Genomic DNA, 26,409 nt, shown 5'->3' with positions numbered 1-26,409 from the left:
CATTGCATATGCACTCATTAGGCTAAATTTTTATGGTAGACAACACAAAATTAAAGGTGAATCTCAAGAGATCAAGAGATCCTCATAAAGGGCATGGTGTTGGGGAGCAAATGGCCTGAAAGGAAATGAAGTTGCTACTTCCTTTTTTTACTTTTTTCCCTTTTTCTCTTTAAAACCAAAACCAAAACCAAAACCAAAACCAAAACCAACCAACAAACAAACAAACAAAACCAACCCCTCCCCCCCAAAAAAGGCCTCATCTCACCAGGACAAAAATATGCAAGTTTGTTTATTATCTGGCTTCTGGCACAATGTGGCCCTTGGGAGCAGGACACAGCTGTGTTGCACAAGACCTTGAATGCAAGCACAGTCTGCCAAGTGTTGTTACTTTCCAGGAGCTCTGGCAGCACAGCCATTTATAAATCTACCCCACAGCAACAGGTGTGTGTAAGGCAGGAGCATCCTGTCAGAGACATATGGGCCTCCACAGGCTGGTGATGAAACCTGGGGATGCAATGATCCCACACACAAACTGCCAAAGGGATCTGCAGGGAAACTCACCTGCACCCTGGTTTGAGCTGGATCCCACACATATCCCACTCCTGACCCGCCTGTCCGGCCCCAGCATTTGTGCACAGTGGTCTCTTTCTTCCCATAATTGACTTTGCTGACCTCTGCTCTTCCTTGCAGCCCGAGGACTGCCTTTGTCTCAGCTCTTATCTTGGCAGTCCCTCGTCCCTTATCCTCACACTGTAACCCACCGACTGGAGTTTCCTGTTTTCCACCCCTGCACACAGCAATCTCTGCCTTATCTCCCTGCTGATTTCATTCTCAGCTCCATCTGTTCATTTGACATTTATGAACCTCATCAAGCTTTTGTTTTCAGACCTATCCAAATTTAAATACCTTCCATTGTATTTGTGCTTGCTCGGTTCTCACATTTGTCACTGGGATGATAACTGTGCTGAATAACCTAAATCTGGTTCTAAATTTGGTTCTGACTTCAGCTTCTATCCTTTTCAAAAAGCCTGCTGTGCTGTCAAAGCCTCACAATGAGGTCCCCATGGCTAAAACAGTCCTGTTTTTGCTCAGTGCCTGTCAGGCATTCTCCAGATTCATGAAACTTCTTGTGTAAGCATAGCTCCTCATCCTGCCCCTGTCTTCTCTCAGCCATAAAATGTATTTATTTGTCTTAAAACATCATCTGATTTTGTTAGACTCTCCCTTAGTTTCATGCATTTAGTGATTTATATTCCTGTGAGAAGCATTTTTTACTGTCTCAAGATGATTCTGCCATGTCTAAATTCAACAGGAAACCTTCCCTTCGCCTGGCTTTACTTATCAGCAGAGGACAGGTTTGAAAAGAGAATACATTTTTAAAAAGTATATTTTTTAAAACATATACTCCCTCCTTACTTATGGTTTTATCTCTTGGATGCTTTACTCTCATCTGAAAATGCCTCATTCCTCCATAATTTTTTTTCTACAGTGAAGTGTTACATAGATAAAGGCAGGAAGGAAATATACCTAACTTAATTTATCCTTATTTTTATCTCTAAATCTGATTTAAATCCCTCAGTTATTAAATCGGCTCAATTCCAAGTATGCCACCTGCACAGGATGCTGCAAGAAATATGTTGCAATCAGAAGGCCAGCTCAGGACCTGAAACTTAAAGAAAAAAATATCCTACAATTTCCCTGCCCTCAACAAACAAAACCTTGAAAGCGAGAAAAACCCATTTCAAACATGCAATGTTAGTGTAGCCTAACATTGATATCCTAACTTTCTAGATAATTTAAAACTCCACAATCCCTAGTCCCATTACTAAGGGATCCACAGAAAATCCATACCTGATTGTTCTGGGTTTTTTTGATCCATAAACTAGCTGGGTTTTTTAAAATATTATTCTAGGTTCTTAGGTTGGAGTCTTTGGCAGCATGCAAGTATCCTTCTGACTAAAACAGCTATCAACTTTTCCTTTTATTTCCAGCCTTCAATTTTTTGGGTTCCCGTGTTCCCTACAAATACCTGCTTTGTTCTTGTCCAAATGATTCTCTAGACAGACACTTTTCCTTCCCAAGTACATAGTAATGGTTCAAACAGGTTTAGTGAATATTTTTGTCTTAATCCAAGGAATTTTAGTTCCATTAGCAGCTTTACTGCTCATCACTGAATTTTATTTAATGTATCTATCTTTTATTATTTTTAGGACTGTTTAATAATCTTCATCAAATAAATCACGACTCTTTACTTCTCTGATTTCCCAACATGCTATCAGAAGTTTTGCACTTAGAGATGTTTTTCTCCTTCTCTCATATTTTCCAGCTTAGTCCACAAAGGGATCCAAAAATAGCCGAAGAATTTTCACAAACTCTCTAAAAATCAATGACACTCATTTTGCCAAGCCATAGAATGAAATTATGATCACAGCAGATACTGCTGACACTGTAAAGTCAAAGGAACTCAAAACTGTAGAAAATTAACAAGAGTGTCTTTCTGAAATTAAATATGGTGAAGAACCACAAGCGTAAACAGAGACAATGGCATAGTTCTGAACTTGTTATTTCATGACCAGCACGTGATCAACTAGCAACACCTGTATTTATAGTGCAGCTATCTCAGAGTTGACTTCTGACTTTTCCGGGGTATAACACAGGGCAGCAGGATAGATTTGTGCAATTAAAATGCAAACACCTGGGCTGGCTTTTAAAGACCAGATGTGCTTCAATTAAACAAGCCCTGAGGTTTGCTTAAAACTAGCACCTGCTTCCTGGTTACATGTGGTCACCTGGGTTTCCGTGTAAATTTTAAGTTATGAATGTCTTTGGCTCTTTTTGAATGGGAAATGCCTCTATTTAGGTACTTCTTTGCAAGCAAGTCAAATTACCTTTTCTGCAAGGTATGTTCCAAATTTAATTCTCACCCTTCAACTTCCTGCAGAGGTTTGCTCCTAGATGTTGTAAAATAGCCAAGAACTAAAAGCTGCCCTCTGTGCTGTCCCTCAGTACCTAGTTTTTGATACTTTTAGTTGCAGTGAACAATGGCAGAATTGAAAGCAAACCTCTAATGAGTCAGCACAGCTGGTTAAACTACAGCATCCCTTAGGCCACAGGAAAAAAGGCAAAGTTAGTAATCTAGTTTCTCTGAGCACCTTGCTGACATGTTCATAGGCTCTGCCTGGCAACTTCCTGGTTTATAACGACACAGATTTGACTTTGGGGATGAGCACATATGCACCCTCTGACTAGGGATTCCCTTGTGCCATCTGTTGTGTGTCAGCTGTACTGAACCAGCATGCACCAAAAAACTCACACATTTCGAGAGTACAGGTAAGACAAAGCCGACAACTGCCTCCTGGTGAGCAGATTCATAATTAGAGGAATAGGGCTTTCCACAGATCCACAAAGTGAGCTCAGTTGCTCAACTTAATAAATCTCAGGTTCTGCATCCAAGCTGTACTTAAAAATATATTCCTATATTATATTTGACAGGTAAGAAATAAGCCTGATGATATCTCAGTCAGCATCTCTTTCAGATATTGGAAAGATCAGTTGTGATTTCTGTGTAAATCACTGTCTGCCTGCTTTCCTTTCAGCCTTATTCAATGGTAGCTGATATAGACAAGAGTTTTAAAAACAGTCATTTTTAACAAATTAGTACTCAAGAGCCTGAGCTAGATTAGGAGCTGTTTGATTTTAGGGTGTTTTTAATGCCTGGTGGGATCTATGACAAAGGGGTAGGGCAAGAAAACAGGTCTCAATTTTTTTTCTGAGAGTCTTTTCAATAGTTAGTGGAAAACTTCACAATTGGCAAGCATCATAAGCCAACTGGCCTAGTAAGTGGTCTAATACAACAGAGCAGAAATATCTCAGCGAATGAGCACTTTACAGGGATGTCTAGTGGCAAAGAAAAAACTGCAAAATAAAGCTGCAGCTGTATTCAGCCTGGTGAGGCAGGCTGAATTTTTACATGGAAGAAACTTGCTAGGGACTTCAAAGGTAAAAAAAAAAAAAAGAAAAAACGTCCTTGGTTCCTCAAGGTGCTTGTCTCAACTCCCTAAAGCATTGTGTCACTAAATAGGTTGACATCATGGTCTTCAAACTATCATAATTTTCATTCTAACTCCTCTTTTGATTGTTCTGCTCAAAAAACAAAACGAAACAAAAAATACCCGCACCAACCAAACAAACAAAAAAGCAAAAAAAACAAACAAAAACCCTCTCTTATGTTTAAACACAGCTTAGAACAAAATCACTTCTGAATCTGCAAAAACTGTTTTATCTCCAAGGCAGCCAAACAGCAGGATCAACAAAGCAGTCCATGACTATTTTTGTCTGGGTGCCTGTGGGGAGAAAAGATATTTGATGATTTGCCTGGAGCATTGGAAGGCTTAGCATCAGCTTTCGGAGTGTAAGATAGGCAGAGAGAGACATGAAATATTCAGAATATGTTAGACTGGTCTTCTGCAGCGTCTGATGGAACTATGGTCAAATGCATCATTCAGTTTACCTAAAGGTGTTCATATTGCAGAAACCAGAGGGAGCTGATATCACCTAAAGACTGAGCATAAGCTTGAAGATGTTATAGTTCTCCGTCTACAGCATTTTCAGAAGGCCTGACTTCATAGCTGGTAAGTCTTGACAGGTTTTACCCAGATGCTCATTTCTAGAAGGCAAATAACTTACACACCTCAGTAGCACTTAGTCAATTACAGTTTTTTCTGCTAGTATGAAAAAGACGTACACATGGTATAAGCATGCAATTTTATATTCCTAAACACACAGAAAAACATCTTTAAGAAAAAATGTGGAGCTAATAATTAGTTGAATTTGGCTGTCTTTTTCTTATTTTAATGGGCATGGTAAACCTCAGAAACACAGTATCAGATACATCAAAGGAACAAGAGAAAAGATTTTGTTGGTATTTTGATAGTGTAAATCATAGAAATATGACTGAAAGGATCCTTTATTCTATTTACATAAAAACTCTCTTTTTTGTGCTAAGTGACCTGAAGCTGTAACTGGTGAGACTGTGCTATTCATCTGGATTAAGTGCCCAACATTGCTTTTTCTTGTTTGGTGATGTCTAGTTTAATTTTAGGGAAATTTTAGGGAAAAGGTGCTCAGGTATTTATTGCTAGGGTGCAGGTTCTCCTTTACCAAGGAAGCTCCTGAAGAAGTGCACAGAAACTCACATCTTCTGTCTCCCTCTAGCACAAAGTTTCTGGTGACCAGCCCAGGTCACCAGACTGGGCTGGTCACCCCATGGACTGCACAGAGGTAGGCAGAGAGAAGAGGAAAAGCACACAGAGAAATAATTCAGAGAGGGAAATAAGCTCCAGTTCAAAAAAAAAAATGATGTGGAGCTTTTTGCTCCAGAAAACACTGTGAGCAAGAACTGAGTCTGCTCAGTAACTGGCATGTGCAGGCAGAAATTATCCAGTGGAGGCCAGGTTTTGCAAGATGTTTAGGTGGCCACAGATGCTGACAGACGCATAGCCCCGCATCATTGGAAACATTTAGTATTTACCTGTCTCTAGTAAAATTAAAAATCTTAATTGAGTATCAACATCTAGTTAATTTCTATGGGTTTGGCCCTTGTGTGTTTTCAGAGAGGAGGCTCTTATCAGATTCCTCAGGTACCTACATACCTTTACAAATCTGTCCTCACATGTCTAAGTAAAGATGTGAAACACAACCAACACTCATTTCATTTCCTCTAACCTGTATCAACAAGTCTTTTTTTGACAGTTAAAGCCCAGAACTTGCATAACTGTAACTTAAATCCTGACTGAATTGCTAGTAGGCTGATCCTTTTTAACTTCCACATTTTAAATTGGTTCTTCTATGAGAATTACTGGCACTGGTCCATAGTTTTTCCTTCTGGATCTCATTCCCCTCCGTAATAATCCTTCCTCTCATATTTTTGCCTACAATCAGGACTGGATTATCTTGCTTTATTTTTTGAAATTAACCAACAGTGACATTTTTAAAAAGGGAGCAAATATACATGAAACACTCAGACATCTGGATCTGACAGTCAAGAAGTCAGTGTTGCCTTATGATCACATGTAATTGTCACAGATCCATGTTACAGAACATAGCTTCACATTCTGCATGTTCCTCTAGCATGTATGAGCAGTCCAGTGCCTTTTTTTTTTCCTTGCTGTCAGAGCAACGCACAGGCAATTACCTAGTGTGGTCTTGCTGTGCTCATTTCATTTCCAATGTAACTTCATCTCACCATTCTTCTGTTAATATATTCAGTGATTCAGACTTTGATTTGTCTTTTCTTAACCTTTGCAGAAGCTGGCATTTTGACAGCCTTGAAAATCATCTGTTTAGGGAGTCACAAATGCAGGCAGCATTGCAAATTTTCCCAATCCTGTTCAAATAGGATACCCCAAGTCCACAAGAAAAACCACTCTAAGCTCTAAAAGCTCTTTCCTTGCTCAAATCATTCAGGTCTTGCATTCCTTTGTAAGGCAGCATGCAAGCATGGGCAGGTTAATGGTGGCTGCAGCAGTATGTCTCTGACGGCATCCTAACATGGGCCAAATTCCTCATTTGTAGAAGCCAGCAACTGATGGCAAAATATTTTTTGTCACAACTGCCTTAGTTTGGATTTGAACCAAAGACCTGGAGATGAAAGGCAATATTTTAGCCTCTTGAGATTTCGGTACACCTTATCATCTCCCCTTATCACTACATATTTTCTTAAATCTTCCCCTTTTTTTTCTGCTTTCTTCCAAATTTTTATTCATCCTCCTTGAACCAGAATTAGGCTCCTCAATAGAATATGAATTCCTCTGGAGTATGACCCCCATATTCCAGAATCTTTGCTGCAACTTTTGAGTTCTCTCTCTTGGTATCACTATGCTTTCCACAGACCAGAAGAGTTCCATGTCTTTTCTGTTCTTTGTCTACTCTCTCTTAGTATAAAACATCCTGTAATACTAGTAGGTTTGGTGTTAATGGGTACAGTTTGATTCTGCCTATCTTTGACAAGGGTAATAAACTTCCTGACCATGGGGAAGGTCTGACTGTATTTCTTCTTGTCCTGCTTGAAATATGTGTCATAATATTAAATTAAATAAATATTGTCTCTGTCAGTAATACATGACTTTAATGGCAGACTTAACTATACTGAAGTATGATTTAACAGCCATGAAGGCACTTATAGCATCCAACCTTATCATGAAACAAATTAGTACCTGTCATAATGGTGTGACATTGACTCCTTTAGACAGGGTCCTCCCCACTGTGTTTTTTATAAATTCCAGAAATAATAAGAAAAAGCTTCTAAAATTTGCTATCTTCATATTTTTTTTCTGAATACACTAAGAACACTAGCAGACAAGATTACTTTGGCCACTCTTTGTCAACAACCTCATTCCAAATTAAGTGAACCATAGACATTTTTTGTAAAATTTTCTCTACCAGTTGCAACTTGAAAAAAATAGTCAGCAACATATTTTACAGTATCCAACCTGTTAGAATTTCCCCAGTTACCCAGCTATTGCTTGGCATGTCAAGTTCATGTGAGTCCTGAGCTCTCCTGATCACGGTGCGCATGATTAAAACCAAGCAACATGATAGAGTGTTGTAGAGCAGTGAGCAATTGAAAAACAAAGCCTGTGACATCTGGCTGAACACATTGTCCTGGTGGAGATAATTTATGGTTTGTTTTCATTTCTTCACTGAAGTGCCATGGTGTAACCTTTCTGACCTCACATTTATGGGATTTGTAGTAGTTCAAACCATCATCAGGCCTTCATAAGTGCTCCCACAAGTAACAACACAAAGCAATTCAACAAGAATTTATTGAGGAATTTGATTAAGTCCTGAAAATGGATTGACCTTTGCAAACGCTTAGCTGAGAAGGAAAATTTCTTGAATCCTAAGGCTTCTGATATTTTCCAAGAAATGTGACCACAAAAAAAATTCAGTTATTCCCTAAAGCTTAATAGTCATTCACTTACAGACATTATATTGTTTTTATGCATGATGCCAGGTTAATATAAAGTACTTGCGCAGTTATTTTCCTCTATAGTTTTCTTCTTCCCTTCTTTGAGGATTTCCTTTGAGGTTTATGTAGAATGTGTGTGGGTACTGCAACTGTTATAACAATCATATTTAGTAATTTCTTTTTACAATGTTATACACAAGCTGCAAACAAAAGAGTCATTGATTAAAAGAGTAGCAATTATTGTCTACAAACTCGGAGTATTATTATTTTACCCATAGAATACAAAGAATTTATTCATGTATTCATGTTACAGGAAATAAGGTCTGCTTTCTAAACTGTTTAATATCAAAGTTAGATGCTATTATGGAAGGATACAGAGTCATTTTTCAATATTATCTCTTTAAAGATATCAAAATCCTGGAAACGAGATATGTCTTAAATTATGGTGGAGTTATTTTCCATAGGTGCAGCAGAGTGTAAGAGCGTTGTCCTTGTCTTGCTTGCTTTCTTCTCATCAAATATCGGAGAGTTAATGTTTTTAGCATCTTAAATCATTTCCAATACATTAATATACTGCATTGATCTACCATTCATCTGATTGTTGAGAGGAGGACATTAATGGTTTCCATTAGTCCATTTTCTAATTTCCATGTGTTCTGATGATAATAAATCTTTGCCTCATCCATTTGCAAGGAGCAGCTGGTTCCAGCAGAATGGACTGCATTGCAGATAATGGAGGTTTCTAGAAGGGAAAAAAGCAGAGAGCAATGACCATCTCTTCAGCAGGAAGAATGGCAGGTTCTTTTGCAGAATACACTCATGAGAAAGGGGAGGATGAGAAGACAAGCCACTAGGCTCAGGCTCTATGATGTGACTGGAAATCTGGGGACCAGCATCAGCCTTGTAACATCAGAAAGGAGGGGTGAGGGATGAGGGTCAGTGTCAGGGTACAGCAATGTGTCCTCCACATGGGAGGCAGCTTGAGCCTAGGCCACTCAAACTGGGCAGAGTGATCACATACCTACCTGAAAACTTGTAGAAAACTACACCACAGGACATAGCTGTATTTGCATTCCTTGTGTATTTGTCATCCCCTTGCTGTTGGCTTTGAACTGTCTTATTCACTGATAAGCACTGAGTTTTAACATTTTTTGCAGTTCCTATATGTTCTCTGAAGAGGAAGGGTGGGCATGAAGTTGAGTTGAACTAAATATACAAGGATGGTGTTGATTTGATAGACCAAAAGAATAAATACTGCATGTATTCACAGGCTTGCACAACACTAATACCATTGATTTCTTATCTTCCTTGCTTTTTCTTTGCCCCTCTGACTTGATCCAGGTATCTTCACTCCCTGGATTTCCTGACAAAACCATTACAATGGCAGTAGTTAATGCATCGCTATTCCAAAATCTCATTTTCCATTCTAAAACTTCAACACCTTGGAAAAGCACTACGCTTTGGAGCACAGAGTAGAAAATTTGAAATTATTTCTGAAGAAAAACATCTAGGCAGAAGAGTAATTTTGAAAAAAATGCACATTTTGTTCTGGAAGGAGACAGTGATGTCAGACTGAGCCATAAACTCCTTGGTTCAGCCATGGCATCCTCTGCACTTTCACCCTGAGAGAAGAGCTGCATACCCAGGACCCCTCAGAGGCACCAAGGAGGCCCTCAGGGAATGATGGAGGTCCTGGATCCACAACAGGGAGGCTCTACAGGAGTCCCAGTGCCCAGGCTTCTGCCTTGCAACAAGACTGCCACAGGACTAATGTCCAGACTCTTCACATCACTGCCTTTTCTTAGAAGCTCCTTGCATTTCAGACATTTTGACAGATACTCATTATCACTAAAAATGCAGGTATTATGTTGAGATCTGTTTAGATAATGGTGGGAAAAGGGTGTATAAATTTATGTCTTCTCCTGTTTTGATCAGATTTTGTTCATTTTCATGTAACCACCACATGTTTAAATAACTGAATTCTATATAGTTCTGTGAATTCTGAAATATATAATAGTAATGTAGGCAGGGTGGGAATGAGGCTCATACATAATGCAGATTTCTTTTGCTATCCCCAGGAGCAGGACAGGAATATGCCTGTTTTCTACATGCTGTTCATAAAAAATGCTGTATATTGTAGTATAGTGTAAAAAAAAAGTAGCTAATGAATCACCAGAATTGTTCCATGTACCAGACTTCAGCATTATAGAGAGAATCCTTCTTTGAAAGCGAAAGGATTAGTCTGATCTGCTGTATATCTCAAAAGCAGATGCCACCTCTGCTTCATCTGTTTTCATAGTGAAGGCCTGTGGCAGCAACAAGTAAAGTAAAGATGATTAGAAGAGCTTAGAGGTAAGATCCATGGAATCATCATTCCTCCTTTAGGAGCAGATAGTAATACAAGCTCATAAAGTTGTTTTCCTTGGCAAGATTTCAATGCTAAGTCTCTGAAACATAATGATTTGATGGTCACAACTTGTCAAATCATCCTTAAAAGTATCTCATGGTGACACATATTGCTGAGTTTGAACTTGGCCTGACATCATTAGTTTCAAAGCTGGACATAATATTCAGGGTTTCAGAGTTTATTGCTAAGAAGAGGAAAAGAAAAAGAAACAGCCTGATCTTTAAAGAAGGCATTCAACTACATCACAGAGAGAACATGCGCCCATGCAAACCTGTAAGACAGAAAGTAAGGGTAGCATGAGGCAGGAATTCTAATGCAAAATAAACTGTGTTAAACAAAGCATCTACTGCACATCGAGTGTACATTTTGCCAAGATATTTATTGGAAGAATTATTTTACCCAGAGTGTTGTACACAGCTAACAAGTTCTGAAATTGCTTTGAAGTGGATGGGAAGAACCCAGACAATAATGCCAAGAAAAAATAATCACGAACTTGAAAAAGCTTTCTACCTCCACCCTCACCATAAATACTTCAGGAAGTTCTTGACATATTGTCAGACTCTGAGAACTACCTCTTAGTGAAAAAGGTGGGAATGAAAGAGTAAGTGAAAAAAAAAAAAACCAGCAAAAGGATAAGAGCAAATAATAAAGGTTTAGCAGCAGCCTACCTCCCAGGGCACTTGGCAACCTATGTGTTGCACTTAATACTATTTAAGCGGATCTATTCCTGAGTTCAGCACTGAAATAAATCACAAGTGCAACAAATAGAGTTGCCATGACATAAGAGGCAAGTGCTATATTTTATGAATTGTACGCTGATTTTAAAAGCTATCTTCAATCTATTTTAGCTGAGGTATGAATGCCTAGTCTGAACAAACAGTGTGAGCATTGGAGAACCCTGAAAGCATATAGAATCCTCTTGGGAAGAAGTCCTGTCCAATCAATCTGTGAGCTTTGGGTGGGTGCTTCTAAATCAATCTTTTCAATCTGAGGGATAATTATGGCCTTTCCCAAATAATTCTGTATGTTAGTCACAGAATGATTGCAGAAATGGTTTCCCCTGAATGCTGTAGTTAATGTGTGTTCAAGCAGAAAGAGGAGAATTGTAATTGCAGGCTAAAGGAATAGTGAGAGACACAGTCTGGGAGGTGACCCTTTTCCTGTTGTTGGGGGGCAAAAAGGAATTTGCCCTTCTGTCCTGATGTTAAAAATCTTCAGCTTGAGGAATGAAATGCGAAAGAAAAAAAAAAAAAAGAGACATTGATAGTTCACATTTACTATAACCTTACAAAATTCTACTGGAAAATTTTGATCAAGGTTTGTATAGGGGTGACAAGGACTGATTGGCTAGTCCAGCCCAGTGTCATCACCCAGCAAAATGGAGAAAGATATGAAGGAGAAGATGGGTTGGGTGAAGGCAGAGAAAGGGCGACTCTGAGGAAGAACAAAATCATATTTGCACTGGCAAATCTGTGAGATTCTTCATACAGCAAGAGCAATGGTGTTGGCATCACCAACCAAACAACAAACAAGCTTCTTAACACCTGCGCTGGTTTTAAAGTGCCTGAGCAAACTTGGGAAGCTTTGACAGGTTACTTGACATTGTAATATTGCTGCCTAGCTTTTGAGCTACACCTCTGCAGGGCAGGCATGAAGATCAAGTAAAGCTTAGTGGGAATTGATACAAAGTTGATTTAATGTCATTGGGCATAAATGGGTAGTGTCGGATCACCATTCTGCTCAGCAGAAAGTCCTACAACTTGTGCCCACAGAACAGCAGAAGGCTACTTAGTTAAGCCTAAGTCTGTCTTTGCCAATGGCAGGCTTGTTGTTTGTCCACCTGTAGCCATTAGGACGTTCTGATTTTATTTAACAGCAACGGATCTCCAGTCAGAACCATATATTTATTGAGTGAATTCTTTGTGCTATAGTGAAAATCATGACCCACACGTTATGATTTCAGTGTTGGAAATACACTTACACCAATTAACCGATAATAATTATGCAATTAATAATTAGGATTGTTGTTCTTTGCTTCATATTATATTGAGTTTTATTCCATACTCTCAGTTTCAGCATCTCTCCATGGCTCTGTCCTTCTCCCATTGGTATAATAACATTTGTTCATTTCAGTTTGCAGGCAAACTGCAAATCTTAGTGAACATTGTTTTTAGCCATTACAATTGAATATACTGTAAGAATCAAAGATGGATGGTACTTGAGGAACTGTACAAAAGAAACCAAACATTAATGCTCCATTGCCTTAAAAATCAGGAGTACTCGCTACTAAATGATAGATTATGCCCAACATGCAAAGGCTTTTAAAGTAGTAGAAGAAAGGGGTTACCAGTGGAGAAAGAGCTATTCTCAGGAGCAATAAAGATTCTGGGAAGGAAGTCAGAAAAGATTAATTTCTAGTATGTGTATGTAGTATGTGTATGTGTAGTATTTGGAGTGTGTGAGAGGAATTGGCTTTCATATCAAAGGTACCCTGTACTTATGAACTGCTCATAGATCTTCAGAAAAGACATACATCTGAAAAGAGCCTAGAAGGAGAGCTAGGAGGAATTAGAGATTTTGTAGCAGTAACCTTAAGGAAAGAACTTGTAGAAATATGGCAAAATTTCAGCTTAATGGAAAGCAGCAGTAATGTAGTCAATACAAAGGAGCCATAAAAATTCACTTGATGTAGATAGGTGAGGAACAGGAGCTGTTAGACAGTTTATTCCTCATGGTAAAAAAAAATGTCAGTTAATGGTGCTAAGGGAAAAAAGGAAATCAAGAGCATATGCCATCATAAGAGTGTGCCCTCTTTCAATTCCCAAACAACATCAGAAGACATATCCAAAAATGAAAGTGTGACAATTGTACAAATACAAACTGCAGGACTGGAAAAACAACAAATCATACCTGTTCTCTGCAATTTTTAGTTTAAAATTAAAATAAAAGCCCTAAAGAATGAAACCTAATATTGCAAAAAGTAGCTTATGAGCACAAATTTCTTGAAACACACCTACAAATCTACACACACACGAAAAATCATCCTTCAGTGACTATATCAATTCAATCTTCAAAATCTGTGGATGTCTCCTGGGGTGTTCCAGTACAGATTGCTGATCAAAGGTGATAGCTATATGATAGTGTATTGGCTATTCTTCACATGGAGGTTGGTTTAGAATTAGATTAACAATTTCATTTTCTGTGAAACTTGAGGCTGTGTTTTGAGTATTTTCCAAAGACTAAAAGGTACAACACTTAGTAAATTACTCACATGGGGCTGAATTAACCACCTCTCCTTCCAGATTTACCTTTACTTACACAAGTGTGCTCTGATGAGTTCAGAGCTAGTTTGTAAGAGATTTTATTCTCCCATCAGTGTTTATGATTATCACACAGGGGAATGTCCTCCTCCTCTTAGCCATTGCAACTGTGGCAAGTCCACAAGTTCCCATTTGTGAGAGAGTCTTCAAGAGCTCCTTTCAGGTAAGTCTTCCTGTTAACAGTTATTCCCCTATACAATAGATTGAAGACATGTAGGTATGTTTTATATCTCCTAGAAATACACCCTTACCGAGGGAGAAATACCACTGCTCAGGGACCTCCCTTGAGGAGCACAGCTTTAAAACTCAGACATAGCCCAGACCCATTAGAGCAACATCCAACCAAACCTTGAAGGACATGCAAAGAAAGATAAGCAACACAAGGGCTAGTTGAAATGAAAGCCAGATATCTTTTAATATTGCAAGTATTATGCATTTGTTGTACAGCAATAAATAAAATATGGAGAACAACTCAAATGCCAGATAACTGTGACACCTGCTGCTGATTCAAGGCAAGACTTTGTATGAATGATGAAACCATTGGGGAGCTACCGCAGCTGAAATAAAGAAAACTGGAAAGTCTATAGAGACAATCTTCCCTAAACTCCAAGTCATCCAGATTTTCAGGATGATAGTCAACTTATCACAAGACCACCTTGAATAAATAGGAGCACATGGCTGAGCCCCAGGGCAAATGTTCTTTGCCCAGAGTAGGTGGAAACAAGGACAAGCAGTAAGGGAGGACCATGGAAACATTTTCTATGCATGCAGAATATTGTTGGAAAAGCTAAATTCAGCTAAGACTGAAATTGCCAAAGGACACCAAAGGCAAAAAGATAAACCTCTTGCAGAACTGAATATAAAGAATAAAAAACAATCATGTAATCGTGCAGCAAAATGAAGTACTTGAATTAGTGACAGTGGACATGTCAAAAGCTGAGATATTCTGTTTTCATTTCCTTGGCATTCATGGAAAGAGCATCCCATGACTACCCTGCCAGAGCTCCCAGGAAGACTGCAACCAGCAGTGGATGAACATTAATTCTGAACTTAGTTTGGCTACTGTGGTAAAAAACAATAAATGATGTTTCTGTACATAAATTCACAATAAAAGTCAAGGGGAATCTCTGTCCCTTATTGGGTGATGTTGGGAAACAGTGACAAGGGATTAGGAACAGGCTGAGGTACTGAATGCCTTCTTTTCCTCAGTCTTTTATGGTAAGAGCAACTGTTCTCTCCAGCTCACAGAGCTAGAAGACAGAGATAGGGAGCAGAATGAAGCCCCCATAACCCCAGGAGAAGTTGTCAGTGACCTGTTACACATACAAGTCTACAGAGCTGGATGGGACTCATCCAAGGCCACTGAGGCAGCTGCCAGAAATGCTTACTGAGCCACTTTCAGTGATTTCCCAGTGTCTCTGACCAACTGGGAAGGCCCCAGTTTCCCGGCGATTAGCCACTATGATGTCCATCTATGAGAAAGACCACAAAGAGGATCCAGGGAGCTGCAGGCCTGTCCTCCGTGCTGCAGAAGGTCATGGAACTGATTATCTGGAGTGTCATCAAGTGGTAGAAAGATGTAGAACAACCAGAAAATCAGGTCCAGCCACCATGACTTTGTGAAAAGCAGGTCCTGCTTGACCAAGCTGATCTCCTTCTATGACAGAGTGATTCACTTGTTAGATGAGGGAAGCACTGTAGATGTCGTCTACCTGGACTTCAGCGAAAAGTTTACCATAGTGTTGCACTATCTGGTAGAAGGGCCTGTGTCCAGCAGTCTCATAATTCTTGTGTTTGCTTCCTTTGCTTTGTCTGTCATCATTTTGTAGGGCTTTCTTCCACCTTCTTCTTATGCTTTGTCGGTCTAAATAGGATCCAAGATATTACACATCAGTTATGTTTCATAGATATGAAATAGCAAGTACTTGATGTTGAGCAGTTCAATGCTCCCAGTGCAATGACCAGCATGATTTCTGCCACTGAGAGACTTTGAGTGGCTTTAAATGACCATGAATTTAATGTTCTTGATGCACAAGTTGTTCAGCAATAAGACAAGCACTTCAATTCTAGTTCTGAGATGAATTGTAGGAAGACAAGTATTGACACATGATGGATTAAAACAGTAGTCAGTTTAAACTAATTTCTTTCTTTTGAGAGCAGGAAGTAATACATGCTTTAGAGGAAGCTGAAAAAACGGTAACAAAGGAGAGATTTTTTCCATCTACTGTATGTGGAGCACCCACTAAAGTAAACAGAATGTGTACATACATGGGGTTTTTTTGGAGTTTCTTTTTCAATCAAGTCTCACTTCACCATGGAGTTAAATAGGTCATAAGTGCAGTGCCCTTCATTAGATCTCACTACATGTAGAACATTTCATGCTGGTCTTTAACACAGTGTCCATAAAATTAAGAAGCTGGATTCTCATGTCTAAAGAAATAAGAAAACTTTCAAGTCAGATGTGAGCTTTCTGGTCCTGCCAGCCTCAGCAGAATGTGTGTGATTTCATTTCTTCTAAGGACTCATACACAACTATTTATGTATTAAAAAGAAATAGAGAGGCCCATACTCAGCCACTCAAATTAGCTGTTATTTTTTATGTCTTCAATACCTGCAATGACTCAAACTCACCAGTACCTGTAAACCCTCTGTTTTTTAATATGCGTAGGTATTTTTCCTTTTGTTTTTCCTACCCTAACACCTAATCAGCCAACTATCAAATACGAACTGAAGCACTCATCTACATGTAGATGGGTGACCTGTTTTTTACCAGCTTTCATTCTGGTTTTGCTGTGTCTCCTCTCTCTCTTCTTACAGTGCGGAAGCTAAGGTGAGGTACAGCAAAATTCTTAGTTAATTTATAGTTCTTTCTTTTCAAGTCTATTCTGGTAAATACACTACTCCATTGTACACAACTCCTAGTTTTTCATATCTGCAATTCACTACATCAATCCCATTCTCCATCTTCTCTTGTAAAACTTTGCCAGTGTAAGTGAGGGTGACTGCAAAACACTCTTGTTTGCAGGCGAAAAATGACAGACTTTACATTAAGAGTCTTCCTCTTTTCCGCATCAGCTTGATGCAGCCTTTTAGAATTCATTTTTAAAGTTTTTAAAAACACGGAAAAAAAAAAAAAGAAGGGAAAAAGGTTTCATTTCATTGTGCATTTAAGTGAAATCTTTAAACCCCTTTGCATTATTTTATCACATCAGACTTGTCAAGTCACACTCATTTGAATGAGTGAGATTTGAAAACTTCTGAGTGTTATATTACATTTTCCATTGATATATGCCGTGAATCTTTATGGCTGCATGAAAATGAAGCCAAAAGCAAAAGGAGACAGCTCACTTCAAATGAGTGAGACTGGATAGGTCTGTCATATGTTATTTCAGGTGTTCAAAGGATAGCAATTCTACTCAGAGATGGGTGATGGGGTTGACAGGTTTGCATGGATTTAGATAAAGAAAGGAAACTTAATCGCAGAGACAGAAACAAAAAGCAATGATTCCAATAGAAGAGTCATATCCTTTGAAAACTAAATTGAGTCTCATCCCATACTCAAAAGAGTTGAAATGTCCTAGCTGAGGGCCCTTCTGGAGGTGCCCTTGCACTCCTACAATGACAGAATTCTTTGTAAGAGAAAGCTGGCATCACTTTCTCTGCAGGTCATTCTCCTTGGCTGGAAGGGCGAACTGTGACCCCACAGCCACCTCCTGCCCAGTTCATTAAGTGCTGTCACAGATTCTCCTAATGAGAAAACGTCTGTGTTGCAGAGACACTTTGCACATCTTGCTTGAACATTTGTTCAAAAGCCAGCCACAAATTGGACCCTGTTCTTAATTTTCAAGAATACTTTTCTTCTGATTATGCATGCAGAAGCTGCCTTTATAATCCTGTATCTTGATTTTATAGTGGTCAAACAGTCTTCTACAAGTTTCTCAGAGGCTTTTCAATGGAGATTTGATTTTCTGTGCAAGTGAGGAGAGGAAATCTGGTACAAGACACCTTCCAGATCTGCACTGTGTAAGGAAGTGCCTGCAAGTTAATTTTTTTTCTAGAAAAGGGGAAAACACTTCAAAGAGCTCATTACCATGTGCATGGCATGTTTAGCAATGCACAGTTTGAGCGAAAAGGCTAACATGGAATAGGCCAAAAGGGAAGCTCTTGCATTTAATGGGTTTGCTCCCACAAAGGGAGCGCACAGACTGAGCGCCGGCTGCGCTCATGTGGGATGAGGTTCCGAATTATCCCTCCAGGATGGCCCAGCCGCTGCACTGCCCTGCCGGCAGCAGAGGGAGACGTCGGCATGCCTTTCGTGGAGACTGGTCTCGGCTGGGACTTGCGCTTCATTAATGCAGGGCTTGAAATCAAACCGGCGTTTAAACTGTGCTGCTATTAATACGCAAGGGTAGACATGCAGTGTGGAGAATTTCCACTAAACTTGCCACACAACCACAATTTTTGAGTACTTTTGTGGGATGTTTTTGGATAGTCAGTAAAAGAGAGATACTCTTACAGCAAAATATTCTCGGGAAAGAGTTCACTGAAGCATTTGTTCAGCTCTCCTGAGACTCAAAACAAATTAAATATGATGATTTGTAGGAAGACAGAATCAAACTTAAAATGTGCACTTTTTTGTTTGGATATGTGACCCATTGTAATCATTTTAATGGAAAAGAGGCATGGGGATAAGCATTTTTGAGTAACATAAATACAGTGGATAAATATATGGGTGTATTTTGATGCCATGGTTGTGGTGAGATAAAACTTGATCAGTTTTATCTTGGAAAGTAGCAATAATAACAACAATAAAATATAATCTTTATTCAGTTCAACATAGCCAAAGGGCCACAGAAGGTATGTCAAATTTGTACCAGACAAGAATTTTCTCTTTGTGTCCAGATTCCATTCAGGAGAAAAAAATACACTAGTATTCTCACTTACTTTTCTGTTTGGGAAGACTATCTGCTAACTTGGGATGCTGAACTAGAGCAAGTATTAACTCTTGTACTTCTTTCAAGAATCAAGTGGAAGTTAGATTTGTTTTCAGATACCAGGTGGAAGGAGAAATACAGAATTGATTCTGTTTTGGCCAATGACAGTTTCCAGCAGGGAGTGCTCCATGGGTTGATAGTGAAGATAGTGTGAGAAGGGTGAGTGCTTCTCTGCTGCTCCAAAGGAGGAGAAATGCCCTCTGTTGATCGCTCTGCTTTCCCACCACTCTGCAGATATGCTTACCATGCTGTTCAACTCAATTACTGTAAAACATGAACAAAAACTGGGAATAAATGAATTTAACATTTTTGTCTGGAAATTGTTTTGCTTGTATTGTTGAAACTGATTTTGAAGGTGCATTCCTTAATTTTGGAGTTGCTGTTACTGATCGCTTTTAGCCTCTTGGATTTCCTTTAAGTGTAAAAGAAAGAAAAAGCTTAGGTATTTCTTCCTACTGAATTCTTTTCAGAGGAAAAGGATAGAATTACCTAAAGATACTTACAGAGGTATCACCCTGCACTGACGCAAGAAGAACATGTTATTGAACACCCATCTCCTTGGGGAGGTGGTACTTCAAGCCAAATTAATTATAACCAAGACTTACAATTTAGGCACCTACACTGAAGCATGAAGCTGGCTTCATTCTATAGCTGGAATGGCAGGCAAAACCCCCTCCCTCCATCCCCTGTCCCATGTTGTGCTCATAGCTGTTTTTGGGAAATGATGTTTGCACGAACTTTGGAAGCACAAGGGCTGTGTGGGATTTCACTGAAAATTACAGCTGATCTAATATTTTTTTTTCCATTTTGTCGATGCAAAACTACGGCAACTTATCCAAAATCCACAAAGCTTCCCCAAAACTTATTGTGATGCAAGCAAAAGCTATGGTAGGCCCTGAATGTCTACCAGGCAAAAAAAAAAAAAAGATTTCTACTCTGCCATACTACAAAGTTCAATGGCAGCCTCCTACACACAAGTGTGTGGCAGAAAATGTGAAGTGACATATAAACTAATGTCTAAGAGAAATGTGAGGGATACAGCCTACAGATTTTTTAAAAAGTATCTAAAATGTAGAAGCACTATGAGAAAAAAAGAAAGAATTATAATGAGAAAATTCTCTGCATTTCCTGGATCAAGTTTTTAAGTGGAAAATTGTAATCAGAAGACATTGGGGTAAACTTAGCATTATATATAGTATTAATTTTAATGTTAGCTTTTTTTTTTTTCTCTTTTGAATAATAATATAAAGTCAAATTTAAATTGTAAATAGTATCCAGATACTACTAGTTTCCTGGCTCAAATTCTTCAGCACATATGGCAGAAGCATAAGCTTGTGCCAGTCTGCCTACTTTGGGTAATTTTGCATGCAAATAGTTTAGTCCCTATACTGAGGTGCTAGAATGTGTTTAGTACACTTGAAAATATTTGCATTGCAAAGGAAGAGCTAATCTCCTGAGAAAAATCAAATTGATATTTTATATTAAGGGACTGCTTTGGACTTTGTGTGGCACTGTTATATGGAAAATTATGTTTACAGAACAGCTAGAATTTTTAATTGACCTTCAAGAGAGAACGACTGACTACTGCTTTGCCAAATTTGAAAGCTACTGGAACAGTCTCTACTTGTCATTCACCACAAGACCCCTTTTCTATTCCTGAATCTTTCTGCTAACAATTTTATAACTTTGATAAAACTATTACCCATAAACAGGTTTAGCAGTGAATGCAATGTTTAATATGTACAAGTGGTTGGATAAAAGAAGCAACTCTTATTAATGGTGTGAATAATTAGCACACCTGAGTCAGTTCTAGCTGTTGGAAATGTCTGTTCTATATTGGATATATTTAGAGGCTCCTTCATGGCCTCGCTTCTCATCCAAAGCAATGAAAATATATACATTCCCATACCAGTAAGCTGATATTCAGATGTATATTCCAACCATCGCCTGGCACACAAACACACATGCCTTTCTCTGACTTAAATTCACCTCTGAGAATACTCATCTTTGAAAGGGGATGTGACAGGTGAGGGTAGCACCTCACACAGCGCTGGTTCATGTGCCCAGTCTATGCTCTTTGCAGCCTGTCCCTGTTGGATGTGGCTGGCTGTTGTGACTCAGGACCGACACGACTCAGCTCATGCAATTTGTTAAATTCAGACAGTGCTAGCTGGACTCTGTGGCAGCAGTGATGCTGAAGTCGAGCTTCCTCTGAAACCAGTCTCTCAGGACACTGGAAACAGGTCTGGATTCCCAAATATTTTGAGTCCCACCACATGTATGCTGTTTGTCAAGAAGGAACTTAAAAGGTGATCTTTCTGAAAGTATAGCTGGAAGTTCAGCCACACATTTCTATAGTTTCAGCACAATGTGTACATGAATATATTTTCATGAATATAACTTCATATGGTTTTGTGGGGGAGTTACATTTTTGAATTAACTGTAGTTTATATAAATGCATTACTCGTGTGTAACGCTATTGTATTTAGAGAAAAGCTGATGAAGTTACAAATAGGCTTTTTTTTTTGCCTTCTTTCTTTCAGTCTGAGCACAGATTTTATTGCCCTATTTGCTGATCCACATGCAAATACAGCTGTTTCTGCTGCAGAAAAAGCTCTTCTGGGGCCTAATTGTGTACTGCCTCACACAGCTGTCATGAACACTCAAGAAGAAAGGTGTAAGCGCCTTCGGAAATTCCTGAAGAAGAAGCCCTTGACATGGGCTGATAGCCTGGGACAGAGCAGGTGGGTGAGGGATGGTGCAGTAGTCAGCGTAGCAAGGTGCACGACTTCAGGGTCTCTTGCAGTGGATTCATAAGCAGCAGAATTCTTTGGTGGTAACCAAAGCTGTCCTGTATATTTTTTTTTTTTGATAATGATATAGTGACCAGGCAACTGATTAGTTAAGTCCTATATTTTCTCATTTTAGTGTTTGCATAATAGTTTTAATGGCAACTAAACCAATATTTAGACTTTTTAAAATTCAGAGGTTTCTATTATCTTTATGAGGAAGTAAGTTTTCCTGTGCTGCGTCATTCACAGTCCAGACTAAGTCATCATTCATTGCAATATAATTACCATGTAATCCTCCAAAAATCCATTGAATTATTCTATTAAATACCCCAGGTACAAAACTAATATCAAGTTGCAATTTATAGGTCTTCTGTTGTAGTGTGTTCTTAAGTTTCTCGTTTGTTCCCCCATTTTAAGTATTGTTCCCCCTTTGTTCTATGTAAAATGGTTCTGCCCTCCCCAGTTTTCCCGCCACTGCCCTCTTGTCAGTTACGTTTCCATAGTTACCCCTTCCCCCTGGCTTTGTCAGTTAAGTAAGTTATATAATTTCCCCTCCCATAATTTTCCTTATAAGTAAACTTTTCCTCCTCCCTGGGCCGAGTCAATCACCCCCCACTCCTCCTAGTCTTCGAGAACCTTCTTCTCTCAGGGGGTTGTGGTTGGCTGTGGTCCCAGGGCCCCTCCTGTACTTTGTATTTATTGGATACTTTTGTATGTCGATTATGTTATGTACCTCCCTGTTCCTTTCCCTATTGGTTAGCTGGGCATCCCTCCTTTTATCCACCCCCCCTACCTTTAAAACCTTGTTCCTCCCGCTGTTTGCTGCAGTTTGCTGGTTGGTGCCTTCCCTCGGTTGGTGCTCCCAGACCATCAATAAACTGACCTTCACCCCCAGCAAGTGGTCGCTCCTTTGTCTCGTCTCTTCAGCGCTGCGAGCCCGGTCCATGATCCAGCCCAGCCCGAGGCCAAGACGCCAAGGGGGGCTGGCCTTGGATGCAGCTGAGGCATCGGCCCTTATCCTTCAGCTAGCCGGACTTTGGCCACTTATGCCCAGCCGCAGTCTTCAAACCTTCAAATTCTATATTTCAAGTCTTCTAGCTTTTTTATTTGACCTGCCAAAAGGCAAACTTTACATCCAAATTTTGAATAAAATTATTTGTGATATACAAATTTTGCCTCCCAAGTTTTTCATTGAATAATGCTTAGATCTTTGCTTTGATACCATTTCTGAGAAGGTGTCATGCTTGCTAAATGCTGGTGAGGCAGGCAATTTGGAGGGAAAGCTCTCTAGTAACTCCCTGTCACTCTTTATCTGTGCCTTATTAAGGCTTCAGAGCACGTCTGTATGAGTATGGGCATGCTCAGAGGCCTTTTGCCATGCATTAGTATACTAATGTGAATTATTTGACAAGATCCCTGTAATACCCTGAGAGTATTCCTTCTGTTGCTGCTTCATCCTCAGAGCTCTTCTTGCAGGTGCTGTACTATCACTGAAATAGCTGCTGTATCACATTATTACTTTTAATGCTCATTTCTATTAATGTATTTCTATTTGTTGGTGAGTTTGAGTACAATTGCTTTTAGACACGCCATGTGCTGGTATGACAGAAGAGGCCGCAGGGAACTTCAGGGCTCCTTCTTTTCAGGAAGGTTTTGGAGCTGTGCTCAATTTCTAGTTATCAACAAAGGAATTCATTATCAGTCATTCAATTCAAGGTGCTGATAATCTTTTTTGTGTGATTTTTATGTCAGAGGAAAAATGTTGAACTCTGCATCAGTCAGCAAACATCCCCTTCTCAATACTAGTAGCACAGTTGGCTATATACTTTGTAGCTCTATTAAGCAATCAGTAAGTCTCAGAATAATATCAACAAAGAGGCACCAGAAATAAAATAATTGTGACATCAACAAAAGCAGTTCAGTTTTAGATCTATGTGTCAGGCTGACTGCAGACTCATCTTTTCAGACATAAGGCAAGCATTTAATATTTCTGATGAAAAACTGAGATTCTGAAGTACAATTATTGCAAAAGTTAAAATAAAGAAAGCATCCATTTGAGCAGCTGCATAATGATATTATGGGTCTTTGTATGAACTCATGTGTTAGCATAGATACTTCCATAGGAGCATTACCTCATCATTGGTATATTCAGTCCCATACTAACAATATGATACCTGTCTGTACAGGAAGGTGCCAAACTAACTATAGAAACAGTTTGATGAGAAGCAGCAGTGGTTGATTTGTGAGCTGAAATGCTCTCTCTGATTTGCAGGGGACCAGCTGGTTAGAATCTGAACTGAAGTGAATAATGTGCACTTTGGTGCACACCATCAGCTGTGCCGCTATTTGTTCTTCCATTATGTCAGACCAAGGGAAGCATGGTCAAACATTGTCAGTATAGATCTGGGATCTCTTCCTTGTCTCGTGTTATTCTTTTCTGTTGCTGTGACTTAATTTTCCAATTATATCCCTTCTATGAAAAGGCCTATGACCACTTTTGCCGTGGATTGTGAGACTTGCTTAGTTACATTTGTAAAACACTTAGAAGATCAAAACCCAGCAATAATAGCAAAACAGTCCCAAGGCTTCTCTAAGGGAAAGCAAAAGATTCTGATCCAAGCCCCATGCTCCAGCTGATTTGCTCTGATTTTCCACCACAACCCTTTATTTGGCTTTAGTTCTTCCTGTTGTCAGAAGCAAACCTCCAGAGGCGTGCAGCCAGCTGGAACAGCCTGCCTGGGAAAGAAAAGAAGACATGGAGCCAGCTGAATCTTCACCTTCAATATTTGCTCATGTATAGTCACACACAGGTTTTACAAAGCCTTTCTGCTTTCAAATATATTATGATCTACCAGAAGGTGGATCAAGAGAAGAAATAAGATAATGTTAAAAGACGTAATAGTTGTGAATGGTGAGTATAAGAAGGGTGGAGGAGCAAAGAAAGACTGTGTGATACTGAATGCAAGCACCTGCTCCTCTCTGCATGAAACTCCCTACTCCCAGTTATTCCCCTTTTTTAGAAGGGAATATGCATCTCAAAATTAAAATGAGGTAGATAGATAGCTGCAGGAAGCAGCAGGCAATGTGAAGTGTCCATCTTAGTAAGTAACATTTTAGTCCACTATGCCTTCACACTTCTCCTTTTAAATAAGTAATACCAGATGGGATTGTAATAATTCCCATTCTTAAGTAATGCTCTACTACATTTGGGAAAGTGCTGTCTGAAAGACCAGCATCCTCTAAGCATCCAGGCCAGTGAAAAACACTGCTTGCATTCCACAGTGTTATGCAGTGTTTTGTTTGTATGGAGACTGGTGTAATTCACAACTGCCTGGTGTCAGACTCTGTTTCAACAGATAGGCAGTCACAGGTACTGTATGTGTGCCAACAGGAACTTATTAAAAAAACAGAACAATAAGGAGTATCTGACTTAGTATGTTTGTGAAACTCCTGTCTGTTAGCAAGCCATTTATTTTGAAAAAACAGAAATGAGGTTTCTGCTTCCTGAGAGATGGTTGCACATCAATCAGTCCATTAGATATGTAAATAAAACAATAACTGAAGAATAAATAGCTTCTAAAATCAACCAATAAAATTTTCAAATATATATGTTACCAGAATGAAATGACTCTTGAAAAATTTGGTGGCTACACTGTATCTTCAAACATGGAGGGGGGAAAATGAATCCTTTTCATTAATTATTATTGCTATGATTATGAGTTGCTGTTGATAATCTTACAGCTTTTCAGCTTTTCAACTGGACTGTGCATCCTTAGTCCCATTAATGCGATCACATACTCGAGACAATTGCATTTCTTGTGAGATGGGACAGTTCTAAGAAAGGCAACAACACACTTAAATTGAAAGTGATTGCAATTGCAAAGCAATGTGTTGAACAGAAGCCTTAAAATGAGGTTTTCATTCACATTACAATATTCTGGAGCCAAGACTTTTGTGGATTAGACCCTAAATTGTTTTAGTATAGCTTAAATACTCACTAATTTAACACCATTTAAATTGGCAATAAAAACACCCCCAACTGCGTTGAGCTGTCATCCTGTTTATGCAAAATAGCTTCAAATCTTAATACTAACTATGCTAAGTAATGCCACTGGGATGAAATTGATAGTGAATGTGCACAGCTTTTTTTTTTTTTTTCTGAATATACTATGAGGCAGTCTAGCCAAGCTTTTTTTTAATTACTAGTACTACTTTAACATAGTTATTTCTATAGTATAAACACTGGAGGGGAAAGTGTTATTCCTGCAACAACTTTGAAGCAAAAAGTCTTTGTGGTTAACCATTTCCAATTCATTCTGTGCACTGCCAAGATTTAAACAGTGCCTCTTTACCACCTTGTAAGGAATGTACCTTCCTTTGCAATTTGCCAAAGGAGTGTGCTCTTATGTAATTGCTTTCTTTACAGTCTGACTTGTAGGTTAACCACAATCACCTAATGTTAAGGATGGAGGTGACATTCAGTGGATAAAGAGGAGAGTTACAAGAACTCCTGTGCCTATCCCTGACAATCAGTCACTGAAGCATTTAATGGAAATTCTGACATCTGAGTCAATATATAGCTGTGAACTTTAATAATGAAACACACCTTGAGTTCTCAAAGTGGCTGGAAGTATTCCAGAGGAAGGGTAAATACTCTTAAAGGAAACAATCCACACTTGGCAGTGCACTGCAATGTGAGTTTAAGTTCCTTGCTTATTCAAATGCTTCACTGACCCATTTTGCATAAAGGAACAGAGATCGTGATGCTCTATCAAGCCAAAAGGCATCTCTTCAACATCTCTGGCTAACATATGATTATTCTACATTCTCCAGAGACTGGGCTGTTGCTGACTGCTGTCAGTACTGGGAGCTGACAAATACACTACGTTGCTATATTCTCCATGGAGAGGGGGTTGTCCCACTTTTG

Source organism: Melozone crissalis, unplaced genomic scaffold (genome assembly GCF_028551555.1).
Source record: "Melozone crissalis strain CALT ecotype California unplaced genomic scaffold, PUWL_Pcris_2 ptg000005l_1, whole genome shotgun sequence".
Taxonomy (NCBI): Eukaryota; Metazoa; Chordata; class Aves; order Passeriformes; family Passerellidae; genus Melozone; species Melozone crissalis.
The sequence above is the reverse complement of the archived record's forward strand: the minus strand, read 5'-3'. Positions refer to the sequence as shown.